The sequence below is a fragment of the Hyaena hyaena genome, unplaced genomic scaffold (genome assembly GCF_003009895.1).
Source record: "Hyaena hyaena isolate Hyena2069 unplaced genomic scaffold, ASM300989v1 scaffold_178, whole genome shotgun sequence".
NCBI classification, from domain to species: Eukaryota; Metazoa; Chordata; class Mammalia; order Carnivora; family Hyaenidae; genus Hyaena; species Hyaena hyaena.
The window spans coordinates 1,390,045-1,406,705 of record NW_024080807.1 but is presented as its reverse complement, the minus strand read 5'-3'; the positions used below and the strand labels follow the sequence as shown (position 1 = coordinate 1,406,705).

At 43.2% G+C, this 16,661-nt stretch overlaps 1 protein-coding gene and 1 long non-coding RNA gene across 13 annotated transcripts in view; one reads left to right on the top strand and one right to left on the bottom strand.

Moving 5' to 3' along the window:
• Positions 1–13,946, bottom strand: part of EPB41L2 (erythrocyte membrane protein band 4.1 like 2) — a 222,382-nt gene extending 208,436 nt beyond the window's left edge. For all 12 annotated transcript variants that reach the window (XR_005529899.1, XM_039240417.1, XM_039240418.1 and 9 more), the window contains exon 1: positions 13,859–13,946. The gene's annotated coding sequence lies outside the window, so the exon portion shown is untranslated. The remainder of the gene's footprint in view (positions 1–13,858) is intronic.
• On the top strand, positions 636–1,094 carry LOC120237233. The gene is made up of 2 exons (XR_005529900.1): positions 636–839; positions 918–1,094. It is a non-coding gene; the product is annotated as an uncharacterized LOC120237233 (long non-coding RNA).
• Positions 13,947–16,661: the final 2,715 nt, after the last annotated feature.

The following is a 16,661-nucleotide window of genomic DNA, read 5'->3' as shown; positions in this document are numbered from 1 at the left end:
TCATTCACATTGAAAAGAAGGCCAAGACTGCCCTGTTTTAGAACCCTTTCAAGGGGCTTATAATTAGGCAGACTTAATTTTATTTCCAAAAAATTTCATCTTACTAATTTAACCAATTTGCATACAGCTCACTAGGTTCCTGCAAACATCCGTGAAATCTGTAAATCTGATCAGACAAGCAGTCCTTGTCTGTCATCATAAAAAGCACTGGCAAAAAATACTTTATTTAGATAGGAGATGACCAACGCTAAAATTTCAGTAACAATCACCACCACAGATTTTTCCCACCACTGAACAGTTTTCTCCCAAGATCGTTATAAAGATAACCATGAAAGCTTTATCAAATGTTTTACCAAAATCCTTTGTCTATGTTTTTCCTCTAAGAAAGGGCACTTTATCTTTTTTTAATTTTTTTTAACGTTTCTTTATTTTTGAGAGACAGAGACAGAGGGTGGGCAGGGGAGGGGCAGAGAAGAGGGAGACACAGAATCTGAAGCGGGCTCCAGGCTCTGAGCTGTCAGCACTGAGCCCGGGGCACTAGAACCCACAGTGAAATCACAATATGTATCAAAGTCAGGAGCCCAACCGACTGAGCCACCCAGGCGCCCCTAAGAGAGGGGACTTTAAATTACTTTCTCCACAGAGACAAATGAATGAGCCACACACAACACCTTATATGGATCAGGCCTTCATTGGGGCACCTGAACCATTAAAGAAACAAACAAGTGGCATCATCACTTCCCCAGTGTCACTTAGTAACTGGTGAGCTGGGACTTGGCACTACAACCATTTTCCTTCTACCCTCTGCTCCTTTCAGGAAAAAAGGAAGGCAAAAAAAAGTATCGGTTACCTGGGTTGTTAAAATTCCAGTCACTAAAGACCCAAGACAAACTCCCACAAACATTTATTCTTTTCAGGACAGATCAATGATGGCCGAAGTTCCAACATTCCTGATGCTTCCAAGGTACTCAAGTGAAGACAAGGATTTTGATCGTTCAGTGGCACTGTGAACTACTGACTTTAGCAACTCCTCTATGACTTGTCCACATTCCAGATGGACTCAACATTCCATTTAAAAAAAAAAAAACAAAAAACTGTGGGGGAGAAGACCGACAGACTTACTTTCTGTATGCTTCCACTTTTCCCCACTTTCTCCTTTATAACTAAAGCCAGTAAAGGAACAAGGGTAGTTCTCATTAACTGCTTTCGAGTTTCTGTATGAAATCTACCCCTGGTGATCAAATTAAAATTAAACACTAATGCAATAGTGTAGTACTGGCTGTGGTTCTCCTCCCTGGGGAGAAGAATGCAAGTAGGAAAAGGGTAGGAAGAAGGAATTTGGGGATAATATAGGACAGCAGTTACGACTGCAGGCTCTGGAAGCAGACCACCTGGGTTCAAACCCCCGCTCTGCCATTAATTAGCTAAGTGACCCTGAGCAAGTTATTTAACCTTGTGGTGACTCAATTTTCTACAGGAAACCTAGAAAAACAGTACCTACCAGACGGGTTACTGTGGGGATTCAGTGAAAAAACTAAGCCAAAGTGCTCACAGAACAGTATGTGATACACATTAAGTATTCAAGAAATGTTATCTATTATTATTAATATTTCCTAATTCAATATGTAATGTCTTTACAAAGAAAATAATTAGACTATATTTCAATAAAGTATATATTAAACTAATTCAACATGTAATGACTTTACAAAGAAAATATACTAAGCTGTTGTATTTTCTCTAAAAGTAAAAATTAAAATATAAAATAAACTACCTCTCCCTTAGAAATCTTGCCTGTATTAGTTAGGAGAAGCCCTTCAACTATTAAGTGATTGTCAGCTTCAGCTATAATGCCAAACTTTTGATTTATAAATATGACCAATGTTTGAGGCATGCACTTTCCCCTCTACACTGCCAGATAGACCATACACATGGAAGGTTGATCTGACATTACAATAACTGTGTAGTCACATTAAAATTCAGTCAGCTGAAAAAAAATGTTTCGCTTGGTCTACTTCCAACATATTGCCAACTAAACTATGCTAAGCAAAAGAATGAACGAAAGAGAAAGAGAGGGCGCATGGGAAGGAGGAAAGGAGAAAAAAGAAAAATCTAAAATCATTGAAGTCTGGTGTAAACATAGGAACCATGAAAAACAAAAACCGTGCAGAACATCAACATTACCTAGAGAATATATTAGAGTTTGAAGATCAGCTCTGATTTGGTTTAGAAATTGTTTGGGGTTTTTTAGCACTAGCTAAAGCATTTCCTATGTCCACAATGCTGCATTCACACAAAACTGCTTTCACTGATCAAAACAATATTCAGTATTTATTCCAAAAACATGACAACTATGCATATTGCAAGTGAACTAATTTTTATTGTCCTATAAATGCAGCAATGAACATGAACTTTATTCTGGAGACTAGAAAGTGCATGCCAAAAAGAGGAGGGCAGAAATATTTTACCTATATACAAATGAAGCTATAGTATGTCTAGAATTTGCTTCAAAATAATCCTGGGGGAAGGGCAGTATCAGGCACAGAAGGGAACTATAGATGAAACACTACTGGCTGTGTCAAAGCTGGGTGAGGGAACCTGGGGTTTGTTATCCTACCATTCTCTTCACCTGTGAATATCTTAAGCTTTCCATAACAAAAAGTTTAAAAAGGACACTTCTCTGTAACTGACAATGGTACATTCCTTCTGCCAAAAATCATCTCAATAGATAATCAGATACAGTAAAAACATGAAACAGTAAAACCATGAAAAAAATCTAACAAAAAGGTCTTAAAAAAAGAGCTACATTATCCTTCACTGCTATCACGTGTGCTGCACAGAGCAAGTAACACATAGATCACGGATCTACCGAATGCTCGAAAATCTGCCTTCAAGTCTTTCCACTTAAGCTTGCAGCACTGGGGATGAAAGTGAACTTGGCCGCAATTAGGAGAAAAGCTGGAGCCACACCTGCACCACACATGCTGCCCACATCTACAGCTCCCCACTGCAGGGCTGCAAAAGCTAAGAATATCTTCCACATACCTTTATTTGTCTGTTTGCAGGTGGGGGGGAGGACAAATGTATTCGGATTCCCATATGTGCGTAATTTAAAACAGACAATCTTGGCATTAAGGAAATTAAGACCCAGGCTTTACTGATGTTGATTTTAGTGGCTAAGATCCAAAACCAGTTCTAGTTACAAGCTCATGGATAAAACTCTTGATTCCTTTGTCAGTGGACAGGCTCCACTCTTTTCATGACATTTTAACCTTTCCTATCCACAATTTTTTTTTTATTTATGTTATTAAGAAAAACGAGAGCTTTCCTTTTTTCTCCTTAAGAGAAGTGGATTAAAAAATTTTTTCAAGGAAGGGGTTCATCCAGCAGCTTTTTCTACCAGAGTCCAAATGCAATTCAACAGAGCACACTGGGGAAAAGTGAAGGGTTATCAGAGTGAACAAGGGCTCCAAAAACAAAGGGTGAATATGCACCACTGGCTGGCATATGACCCTGCCACATTTGCTTTTCAAATACTAAGGGAAGTCATTTGGCACCATTTTCCAAGAATCCCATAGGACTTCGACTTCCCTGTTTTTTCAACAGTATCTTAAAATGTTGACACATTTATTGAACTATTTTTGGAAGATCTAGCTCTGTCTACCTTCAGGGCTCAAGATACAAAAAGATGAGAGCTACAGGACAGACCTCTGGCTACAAAACTTGGCAGGCTTCCTGAGTTCTCCAAGAAAAATTCAATTGGCAACTCCATTAGCTGCAGAAGAACCCAGAGCAGAGAGAACAGCTCTGCACACAAGGAGGCCTTGGCTGGGCCTGAAGGTCCATTATGGAGCTAGACGACTCTGGGTAAGCTTAACCTCTTCCTGACTCGCTGCTCTTATCTGCAGGACACACAGTATGTAAGTGTTTTAGGAGTCAAATGAGAAAATGTTCTGATGATTTACTCAGAAAAGAGAAAAAAAAAAAACTTTACAAATTAAAACAAGATTAAAAAAAGAAAAGACACCCCTCATAAGTCTATGCCACAATCACCACATACAGTTTTATGCTGTTTCTATTAGGAGAAAGGAAAAATGTACCAATGCCCTTGATGAAGAAAATCCTATTTTGATGTTTCTCAATGTTTCTCAAACTTCACTCTCATACTAACTTTAGAGTTTTTGCCAAATCCAAACTATATTATTTACTGAATACTCATCCTTAAATCAAGTTACTTAAAATATACCTACTTTATCCTTATGCTATGTTAACATCAATGAAATCACAGGTGTGAAGCACTTGACTATTGTACACTGACATATATTTAACCACTAAAAGAAAAAGATTCATCTGTATACCACCTTAACTCATTTTAACATACCACCACACTCTGGGGAAATACCATCCTGATCTCCTGCCCGCAACAGCTTCTATGTTAATGAACAGAGTACTGTACTTGAATTCATTAAGTCTCTAAAACCCACTGAACAATTTAACCTACCCTAACCACATGCACATCTGAGTCTTGGGGGTCTTCTGGAGCTTTCTCAGTCAGACCTCTTGGCCACTACCTCATTCAAAACCTCCATTTTTGTTGCCCCAAACTCCATACAAAAATCCCTACACGAGTGTGATTCCCCCTCCTTATTTATGCCCTAGGAATAAAAGTTCTCACCCTAAAAGAATTTAACAGAATCCTCGAATTCAAAGTCCCTCCAAATCACCAAATCAATATTCAAAGAAAATTTAAGTATATATATGCGAACCACGTATCAGTCAAAAGATAAACTAGCATACTCAGAAAACTCTAAGATAACATTGCCATTTTTGGTACCTATTCACCAAATTTATTTTTACTGTATATTTTTAAATCTAATTCAAGTGTACACTATCAGATTTGTAAGCATTTGTACTGAACTAATTCTTGAAATATCACGGGGAAAAAAAATAATACATTTTCTGAAGTCTTCCTAGGAAGCACCTGCTTGTTCAAAGACCTATCAGTCATCTCCCATCCACACTAGACATTGGCCCAATTGCTCTTTCTCTTTATATACACACATACACACACACACTCATACATACATATAACTGAAGATCAACTCAGCATCCTGAATGAAGAAAAGGACAATTTTATTATGGCTGCAGTCCACAGTAATCTGGGGAATTTTATTTTTATCAATTTAAACCCCTAAATCAGTGCATTGAACATGAGTTAATTTCTGCTCCCTCCCAAAACCACACTAAAATGACAGTAAGGAAATTTTTTTAAAAGAGGGGTCCAAAAAAGGGAGGGGACAGGCCAGCAGAAGAGATATATCAACAGAATTTTAGAAGATGGAAAACAGATGTACAAAGTAACTGACTTAGCAAAGCAGAGGAAGCCAAACTTGACTCCCGCGGCGGGGGGGGAGGCCTTTAAGAAGCAATCTGAGCGCTGGAACAGGCCCTGGGAGCCTCAGGAAGCGGAGGCTCCAGATGCCCCTGAGGGCTGAGGTGAGAGAGACAAAAACAGGAGATCAGCTAGAAGCACATGGGACACTGAAACCCCCCCTTCCCTCTCCTGTTCTCACCAAACCTTTGCAGCCAAAAGACAGAAGAAGAAGTTCACTCTCTAGAGCAGCTGAAGGAAGAAAGTGTCCAGGCTTAGGGAATCCAGACACAGAGGGCAGATGTGAGGGGTACACAGAAAACAAAGAGGCCCAATCATTGTCAACAGATATTCACAAAATACAGAATAGACAAAAATATTTGCCTACTTGCAGTCTACACTCAGATGATAATAATACATACAGTGTAAAAGAGAAAAGTTAAAGATTTAAGGGATGCTGGGGCAGGTGTGGGGGTGGGGTTGTAGTTTCAAATAAATGACCATGGGAAGCAAAGATCTGGAGTTACAGGAGTAAGCCATGTAGGTATCTGAGGGGAAGCATTCCAGACACAGGGAAAGCAAGTGGAAAGGGCCACCAAGTAGGGTAAGACTGGAGATACTCCATATATTTAAAAAAGGACATTGCCAAAAAGAAAATTAAGTGACTAAGGTGCATCTTGGAAAACAGGAAAACAAAAAAATTCTGTAGAGAAATTAGAAGAGAACACTGAAGAAAGCCAAATAAAAAGACAAAGAGAAGGTATGAGACCAAAATTAATTAATTAAATTAAAATTAAAAAAAGAAACTAATAAAATTGGAGAGTCACTCTAGAAAATCTGACATCCAAATAACAGAAGTTTCAGAAAGATCAGAGAACATAGAGGGAGAAATTACCATAGAAGAATATTTCTAAAGGACAAGAGTTTCCAACCTGAAAGAGCCCACTGAGTACCCAGTACAATGAGTAAAAAATCTCCCACACTCAAGGCACACCATTATGAAATTTCAAAACACCAGTTCAAAAAGAAAATCCTAAAAACTTCTGAGGAAAACAAAACAGCCACATGCATAGAAGGAGAAATTAGAATTGCATTGCTCCTTCTCGACAGCACTGGGATACCAGAACACAACAGAATAATGTCTTCAAAATTCAAACGTTAAGTAACTAGTCACTTAGAATTCTATACCCAGCCAAACTATAAAAGCGTTCAACTTAAGATTATAAAAAGGCATTTTAGGAGCACCTGGCTGGTTCAGTCCATAGAGCATGCAACTCTTGATCTCAGGGTCATTCAAGCCCCATTTTGGGTGTGGAGCCTACTTAAAAAAAAAAGAAAGAAAGAAAGAAAAAAGGCATTTTAAGAATGGAAAAAAGCTACTCCAAGACATGCAAGGTTTCAAATATTTCACCTCCCACGTGCATGTCATGTAAAGTAAGAGTTAAGAGAGAGACATGGAGCCCAGGAAGAGAGGCAAAGGTAAATCCCAGAATACAGCTGTACAGTAGCTCCAGAAATAAACCAGTCTAGCAAGATGGAAGTTTCCTAATCTCAAAAACAAGAACTGAACTAAATCAGCACTTTTTGAACTTCTGTTTCCCAAAATCCTTTCAAAAACTGCTCCCAAAAGTTTTGTGCAACAGTATCATAACCAATGAGATTTATCCAAGGAGCGATTATTGCTAACTGAAAAACTGGGGCACCAAGGCGGCTCAGTTGGTTAAGCATCCAACTTTGGCCCAGGTCATGATCTCGCAGTTTGGGGGTTCGAGCCCCACATCAGGCTTGGTGTCAGTTCAGAGCCTGGAGCCTGCTTCAATTCAGTGTCTCCCTCTTTTCTCTGTCCCTCCCCAACTTGTGCTCTGTCTCTCTCTCTCAAAACCTGAAGAAACATTAAAATAAGAAATAAATTTTAAAAAAAGAAAAACTGCTCCCCCGATTCTCCCTCTCTGATATTCAACACACACACACACACACATACACTTTACTAAAGTCTCAAACAATTCATAAACCACTGTGCAGTACCTTCCCCACTAAACCCACTCCACATCAACTAAATAGTCTCCAGGCTCCCCTCTGGTTCTCTAAGTGAATAAATCTAAGGTATCAAAGAACCTAAGAATTATGTGGCAAAATGTAAATTACATTTTAATTTTTTTAAATTTTATGTTTTATTTATTTCTGAGAGAGAGAGACAGCATGGGGGGGAGGGGGGGCTAGGGAGAGAGGGAGATACAGAATTTGAAACAGGCTCCAGGCTCTGAGCTGGCTGTTAGCACAGAGCCCAATGCGGGGCTCGAACCCACTAACCGTGAGATCATGACCTGAGCCGAAGTCGAACACTTAACCAACTGAACTACCCAGGCGCCCCACATTTTAATTTAATGTCTTCAATAGAGAGGTGTCTCTATACTGGGAAAACACACAGGAAACTCAAAAATATTAAATTCAGCAGTGCTGTTATCATGGTGTTAGGTCCAGCTCAACAGGAGGTCTAGAAACCTGAATTCGGGGCTTAGAAAAGATGATCAGGGAGCTGGTAATCAGGCCTATATGAAAAGTTTCCCAAATCACAGTCATCTTGGAATAAGGTATTTGGAAGATAACATAGGTCTTAATGTATTTGAAAATTCTTTTGAAGAGGTTGCTGGTGAGGCCATAAAAAGAGCAAAGCAAGACCAAATTGGCTTTTCAGTTACAGCATAAACGCTTTAGTTTAGATACAATGAACTTCCATACATGGCACAGACGATAAGACCCTACAACAGATGAACAAACAAATCCCTTTGGAGCCCTTTCCATGCCATCCCATTCTTAACCTATAAAGAACAAAACCCATCCCCATGACACTGGTTACATGTGCAACCAACTTAGCTGCTTAAAATCTTACTGAAGATATTTCTCAGAGCAAATAAAAAGATAATTCTTATTCCTCAGGGTGCTCCTGGGTGGCTCAGTCAGTTAAGGGGCTGACTTCAGCTCAGGGCGTGATCTCGCAGTCCATGAGTTTAAGCCCTGCATCGGGCTCTGTGCTAACAGCTCAGAGGCTGAAGCCTACTTTAGATTCTGTCTCCCTCTCTCTCTGCCCCTCCTCCCCCAAGAAATAAACATTTAAAAAAAAATTTTTTTTAAGCATCCAACTTTTTTTTTTTTTTTTTTGAATCAGAGAGAAACAGAGCATGAGTGGGGGAGGGGTAGGGAGCAAGGGAGACACAGAATCCCAAACATGCTCGAGGCTCTGAGCTGTGAGCACAGAGCTCGACGCGGGGCTCGAAGCCTCTTCCCACCAGATCATGACCTGAGCTGATGTCGGACGCGGACGCTTAACCGACTGAGCCACTCAGGCGCCCCTAAAGCATCCAACTTCAGCGCAGGTCATGATCTTGCAGTCTGTGAGTTCAAGCCCCACAATGGGCTTTGTGCTGATAAGTCAGCCTGGACTCTGCTTCAGATTCTGTGTTTCTCTCTCTCTCTACCCCTCCCCTGTTTGTGCTCTGTCTCGCTCTCAAAAATAAACATTAAAAAAAAAAAACCCTGGGTGGCTTAGTCGGTTAAGCATCCGACTTTCGCTTAGGTCATGATCTCACGGTTCGTGGGTTCGAGCCCCGTGTCGGGCTCTGTGCTGACTGCCAGCTCAGAGCCTGGAGCCTGTTTCAGTCTTTGACTCCCTCTCTCTCTGACCCTCCCCTGCTCACGCTGTCTCTCTCTCTCTCCTAGAAATAAAACATTTAAAAAAATAATAAAATTAAAAAAAAAATAAAACAAATTCTTATTCCTTAAATATATTCCATATTACTATAAAAATTATTTGTGAGGCCATCTTTATACATTTATACCTCTTGGCTCTAATGTGCTGAAGTGAAAAAAATACTAATACATAGAGCAGTATCTATGAAATGAAAACTATTTCCGTTTTAAAGTAACTGAGAATATGAAATTAGCCCAATTTCAATCTTTAGGGAAAAAATCCAGAAGCAGTACGTCATTAACTATTATCCCTACACTCACGGGTAAGTGACATCACTTTAAAAATAAGAAAATTGAGAAAACCACTGAATTCTCATTAAAATAAATACTATCCCAAACACTGGGTATTTAGAGAAATTATATATTAATCATCTACCCTTCTAGACATGAAAAACACATCTAAGAAACCCACCCAGATCTCAATCCAACCATATAGCTAGGGGGAACAATACCCACTAGCAAGAAAAGCAAATCCCCTATATGAAATATTGCCTACATGGCATTTCTACATGAAATAGTACCAAGTTCTATATCAACTCCTACTTTCAAATAATTTTCACCAAAATCACCTCCAAAATACCACATAAAGGTTTAATAAATAGGCTTGCCAAATGTATTAAGTACGTTATAGATACTTCACATAACAAAGACATATGCACACATATATAAATATATTCTCTCTCATACAAAATGAACATACATACACACTTTACAGAAAAACATTACAAAGCGCTGGTTCTCACTTTCTAGCTATTTGAGAGGATTCCTTTCTTTCCCTTTTGGCTTACCTGTAACTTCTACACAACTCTAGAATTTATATTTGGAGGCCCTTCCCCTACAACTAAGGATAGCAGCCATGACTCCATTTTAGATTTTAGTCTGGGGCACTGCCCAGTCAGATGAATGACAGATATCTTAGAAATACTGAGTTGCTGGTTTGTGCCAAAACATGGCATTCCCAAAGGATGCTCTGTCTGGAATCTGTGCGGGATTTGTACACAAATCTTCTATTAACTCAGGCCTTCCAAGGAGTCTGGAAATGTTTGTGTGTTGGGGGAAAAGGCCAAGGTCTGAAAGCGGATTTGCTGACTCCTAAAGGTCCAGCCCTGAAATTCCAAGATTCTATAAAAGGGCAGTAAATTAGGGTTTGGCTAGTATTTGCTAGACTACTGATGCCAGCATAAACATTGACTTACAGCTTTTAAATCTGTCAGGGCACCCAGTGGTTAGGTACAGTAATTCTGAATCTGAAAAAACAAACAAGACCACTGGAGATGTTTCTAAATAAAGGTGGGGAGGGGGAGGTAGCCACATTTCCTTTGTTTTCTCCAAGTAAAAATACAGATTTCAGAAATGCAAACTTGACTCTCGGCAATATCGATACCTAAAAATTACTATATTGCCTTACAAAAATATTAGCAAGTCACACTTTTCGAAAAAGTCCACAGGCAGCGTTCGAAAACACTATTTTGGTTCAAAAAAACAAAGAAAAAGATCCATACTTTCCTGTGGAAACAGAAACAAAGTCAAATCTTTAAAAATATTTAGCACTCTTGGGGCGCCTGGGTGGCTCAGTCAGTTGGGCATCTGACTTCGCCTCAGGTCATGATCTCGTGGTTTGTGCATTTGAGCCCTGCATCCGGGCTCTGTGCTAACAGCTAGCTCAGAGCCTGGAGCCTGCTTCAGATTCCGTATCTCCCTCTCTCTCCATTCCTCCGCCACTCATGCTCTCTCTCTCTCAAAAGCAAATAAACATTAAAAATTTAAAAAAAATTAGCATTCTACTATATAAAATATAAACCTCACATTCCTAAATAAAATGGCAAAGACAAAAACCCTTGTAGTTCTCCAGCCACAGTAATATGAGAGTGGTGATTCAGAGCAAAACCTGATGTTAAACATAACTGTACAATATTACTAATTACAGAGTAATTCGACCAATAAATATTTTGGTGGACGACTGCTTTGTCATCTTTGCAAGTATTTTTAGTTGAAAGCAAAGGGCTGGGTAGTACACATGGACATGCTTATGATTTTTAAAAATCTATTTTTAAAATCTGGTGACTGGATAGGTCTTCAAAACTCGATTCTTTAGAACTGGTGATTTGGAATGGGTAAACCACAGGAACATTACATTAAGAAGCAACGGACACAGCAAACTCCCCAACTCCGATGAGCGAGTGCAAAGTTAAGCTGGAAACTGCCGGGTGCTCACAAATCTAACGCAGAGAGTCACTAACAACTGTATATACCCTAACTGTATATACCCTAACTGTAGAGTCACTAACAACTGTATATACCCTAACTGTAGTAAAAGCTACCTGTCCAGATACAGTGAGAGCCATCGGAATTTCCTTGGTTTACATTTGCAGTTATTTTTTGGTGGGCCTCTCTTCTGATGCATCCCCTAACTCGGCAAATTTGCTTCTTTCTACTTGGAACTGAATTTCTGATTTGAACATACATACCCAGTTGTATACCTACCCAATTGAATAATACACACCGGCTGACAATAGCAGTTTAAATTTTTTTTCCGCAAGTTAGTAATAATGTCACTGAAAGTCTAACTTTGTTGAATTATCACTTTTAACCCTTTTAAGCAATCCCCATCCCATGTGATACCAAGAATTCGAAGCTGGCGGCTCAACTCACCCACCCATTTTCTCTGGGAGGTCGTTGCACACATTGCTCTAGCTACCTGGGACTAAGGTAAAAGATTTAGAACTGTTATGACTATGTCTTTCTTAAAGAAGGGTGTTTTAGAAGCAAAGAAACTGTCCCCTCCCGTTACTCTAAATGAGCAGCCTCTTGTTCTCAGCGGCCCTTGTGCACACAAGACCACTACTGACTTCAGTGGGAATTGTGCCCAAGAAGTGAGGAGGCGGGATAGGATTAAATGAGCCCTAAATCCCCACCATTGTGCCAAGTCATTACCACTTGTACAGTGCTCCAACAACCTCCAAAGAGTAGATATCTGAGGTTTGGTGGTGGTTCTCAAACTGAATTATAGGACTGATCACTCGAGCTCTGCCAGGTGACACAGCCTAGCTCTTTAACAATTCGGTCGGTGGCCCTTACCATAATCCACGACTGCGTTGCAATGCAGCCCCATCAGCGGCTGCAACAGCAACCCGGTGATTTCTCACAGCAATGAGGCTGCAAACAGAATCTGAACAGGATTAAGAGCTGCTATTCGTTTACCCAGTAAAACCGATTCAAAGCCTGAGAATCCTACAGCCCAGCTCCTGCGCGCCAAGAAATTGACTCGGTTTCCCTCAAGTGCTAACCCCAAGGTGAAATGTGAACGCCAAGATGCTAATTTTCACACAATATTACACTTAGGGAATACAGAAATCATGCACTCCGGGAAGAGAAGGGGAAAAGGGGGGGGGGGTATAAAGAGGGAACTGAAGAACATGGAAGAATAGAGAGTAAACTGTAAGAATTATTTAAAAAAAAAAAAAAAGCTTAAATAACAGTAACAAGAACAAGACTCCTGGCACAATGACACCCCAAAGACATCATTTCGGAGGCAAGAAGTTCAAGAAACTGAGGAAAAGATGTGATTCAAAAAATATATCCACTGCTCCTCTAGGGTTCCACCTACCCTCCCTCTTAAAATCAGGAGCAGCGGTTGCGGTGACAGGGCATTCATCCTGGGGTCCCCCAAGAGACCTCCCCTAAAAATAATAGACTGTAGGCGACAGGTCGTCTAATCTCTCCCCTAAACCCTGACCTCAGGGGAGGTGAGCGATCCTGAGACGCGTAAAGACCGACACCCCCCTTCCCCTCCCCCCCGCAGACAAGCCAGCTGCTGGGGGCAGCGCGTCGTTCGGTTCGGTTCTTCTCGTCTTTCCCCCAGCAGCTCACCTAAAACTGCTCGCAGCCCTCTGCCCCTGGAGCCCCGGCGGAGGCAAACAAGCCCTCCGTGCAGAGACCGCCTGCGTGTGGGACTCGTCAGGCCCGGAGCGCAAGCGTGCGCCCCTCTCCGCAGAGGCCCGCGCAGCCGGCGTCCTCCGGGGCCGCAACGCGGGAGCGCGCGGGCGGACGCCCGGCCGGACGGCGCGACGCGTGGGGCTGGCGCGCCCCCCTCGCCCGGCTCCCCGCAGAGCCCACGCGCGCTGCCGGCCCGGGGAAGCGCGGCGCCCTCGCCCGCGCTTCCTCTCCCCAGATCATTCCCCTGAAAGACGCCGCCGCCGCCTCCCGGGAGCCCCCGTGCTGCGCTCCACGCTGGGATCGGCTCCCTCTCCGCGGCCCCCGCCTGGGATGGAGCCGGATTCCTTCTCCAGCCTCTCCCCGGGGCCCTGGACGCGCGACCCTGAGCCCACGGCACCTCGGCGGGGACGGCGCAGTCCTCACCATGCCCCCACCTCCCCTGGCTCCGACCAGACGTGGCCCGGGCTCCCGGGAAGAGCGATCTGGGGGACCAAAGTGGAGCGGGGAAGCGGGGATCCGGCCTGGAGCAACAGGACCGGGACCTCGGGGCGGGAATGGGGTCCGGCAGAGAGGAGGAGGAGAGGAAAGAGGGAGCCGCAGAAAATCCCAAAGCCAGTCGCCCTCCCCCACGATGGGACCGTCCCGCCGCCGCTTCCTGCCAGGGATCGGCTTCCCAGCTGCAGCCAGAGGAAAAATCCGAGCCGTCCCTGCAACTCCGCGGGGACTAGCTTCTCGGCGCGGGCTCCCCCCGGCCCGGGCTCCCCCCGGCCTGGGCCCGCCATTCTGCTGCCCCGCAAGCCTCCTTACCCGGACACTGCACCTCCGGGACTCGCTCGCTGCGGGGACTGGTCCCGCTCCAGCCGCAGCCACCCGGCCGCCGCAGCCGCCTCCTCCCTGCGCTAGGTTTCAAATTGAAATTCCCTGGCTGGGGCCGTCAGAGGACTCGGCGCGCCAGCCCCGCCCCCTCGCGGCGGAAGCCCCTCCTGCGCCCCCGCCGGACGCGCCCCCGGCGCGGAAACCCCCGCGGGCCTCGCCACGCCCCCCGCCCCTAGGCCACACCCCCGGGGCGGCCCTTCCCGCGGGATTGGCCGAGCGGTCGCTGGGGACCGGCGCTGGAAAGGCGTCTCGCCCGCAGAGCTGCGCTGCTTAATGACTGCTAATGCCGGTGCGCAGGGCATTCCCCCGCCCTTAAATCCTTCTTATCAGCTTTTAAAAGTTATTTCTCCAAAGTGCGGTCATTGACTAACCCTTTGTTGAACACCTATTGGGAAGAGGACGCAAGGCTAGGCCCTAGAGCCGAGGGACACGAAATAAGGAAAAGTGGGGCCCCCTCGGTCTAGACTGGAAGAAGTGCTTTCGCCCCAAGGGCATTGAAAAGGAACCGTTTATTCTTCCCGTGGGAGAGGCTGGAGGGATTGGGGAAATCCCAGAGAGGGGGGACTTTTGAGATGAACCCAAAGTCTGAGTAAGATTTTTCCAGGCAAAAGCCTGGGAGCCTGGATTGCGGAGCAGGGCAAGGCTGAAGAGGCTGGAGACCCGGTTCTTTTCTTTTATATAATTACACCACTTTCTGTCAGATTCTACTTATTTCATCTTTTCTTAACGTTGGCATATCAAAAGGGATGTACAAGTCATCCTCCGGCGTCTGACACACAGGCACCTCTTGTTCTTTGCTTCCTCCCTCTTCTAATGAGGGTTTAGTGACTCTACCTCGGCCAAAGTCTTTTCTAAACATAACCTTTTCTAAAATTAGCAATAACGTCAATTACAATACGACAGTGTGCACGGTGCTTCTCCGTTAACAAAGCCCGTTCACATACTTTGTCATTTGATCCTCACAATAACTTTATAAAAAGGGTAGGGCAAGTATTCTCTCCAATACAACAAAAAGAAAATTAAGTCAGGAAGACAAACTATTTGCTAAGTTCCCGCCAGTAAGCAATAAAAATAATAACAGCTGACATCTATTGCATGCTTTATGTACAAGGCATTATTCTAAGTCCCTTATGTATGTGAAGGCACTGAATCCTCCATATACTAAGTACCCAAGTTAACTTAGTAAGTTGCACGAATATGGAAAGGAAACCTGATTAGCAGCTCTGAGGAAAAGACCCAGGAATTTTATGAGATGATACTATTAGGAACTTTCAGGCAGATTTACAACAAAACTCACAAAATCTAAGCTTCAGGATCCCTCATTTCCACACACTTTTAAACTAACTATTTTTGTAAAAATTTTTTATTAAAGTTACATAAGCTCTAGAGCCCATAAAACCTTGATCTAGGGGCGTCTGGGTGGCTCAGTTCGTTGAACATTCGACTTCAGCTCAAGTCATGATCTCACGGTTCTTGAGTTCAAGCCCCACATCAGGCTCTGTGCTGACAGCTCGGAGCCTGGAGCCTGCTTCACATTCTGTGTCTCCTTCTCTCTCGTTCCTCCCCTGCTTATGCTCGCTCTCTCAAAACTAAAATAAACATTAAAATATTAATGATTAATTAATTAGTTAATTAAAACCTTGATCTAGACCTGATGAAACCCTTTACACTGCTAATGCAAAATAATAACATAAATATAAGCATGACTGATAAAATATAATGCCCTTATCAGAGGAAATGATATCGCTACATTCTCTGTGGAAGCATGTGAATCACTTCAGTAAGCTACCTTTTAAGCGGGATATTGAGAAGCTAAATTATATCCATAGATGGGTAGCGTTGATAATGTGGGAGCCAGCAAGATTTAGGCTAAAGAGATGATCAGAGGTCATGGGAAAGTTGTTATCAAATATCTAAGCTCTTGTGTGAAAGAATTAGACTTTGTGTTGTGGATACAGCCTTACAATATTCCAATGGAATGGAGCAGATTCTGTGATAACCTGGAAGGAACTGAAGGTAGAAAAATCAAATTCCAGGAACTATAAGGAAGTGAAGAAAACAGACGGAACACGGTGCAATACAGATGTCAACCAACAACAGGTGGTATCCCAGACAATCAGAGAGGTCTTAACGGAGAGAGAAGAGGAATTTGGACAGACAAGCAGGAGGAAGTCCTGAACAGGTGATATTCGGAGATGTAGGTACGCTGGAAAACTGGCAGCATCCAGCAGAACTACCAGGCTGTGGTTCAGACCAGAGCACTAATTCCCAGGAAAACAGACTGATAAAAGCAAAGCCGGGTCTTCCCATTTGACAGACTAGAGTGAAGGGACTGACACAGAAAACAGGGACACGAATCTAGATACCACACCTGAGAATCACCACATCCTCATTTAGCACCACAGCCTCAATCTTAGGCATCATCCATGAGCAAAGCCATTCTAGCAACATCTCTAGAAGCTTACCCGGGACCTCCTTAAGCCCTTCCTTACCAACTCATTCACAGAGGCGTGCTCCTAAGAAAACTTGATCCCACTATCCTGGTGATTCACTCTTTTATCTTTGGGCCTCTGGGTGCCAAGCCCAACCAGGTGGAAGTACTGGACTGGCCTTGAACTGAGAACCTGTCCTTCCTTTGCACGGTCCACAGGCAGGCGCACCTGACAATGCACTCTCATGTTCTGTCTGATGGCCGCAGTCTCAGAAACGCATGCCTTCCCAGTTCCACTGCCAT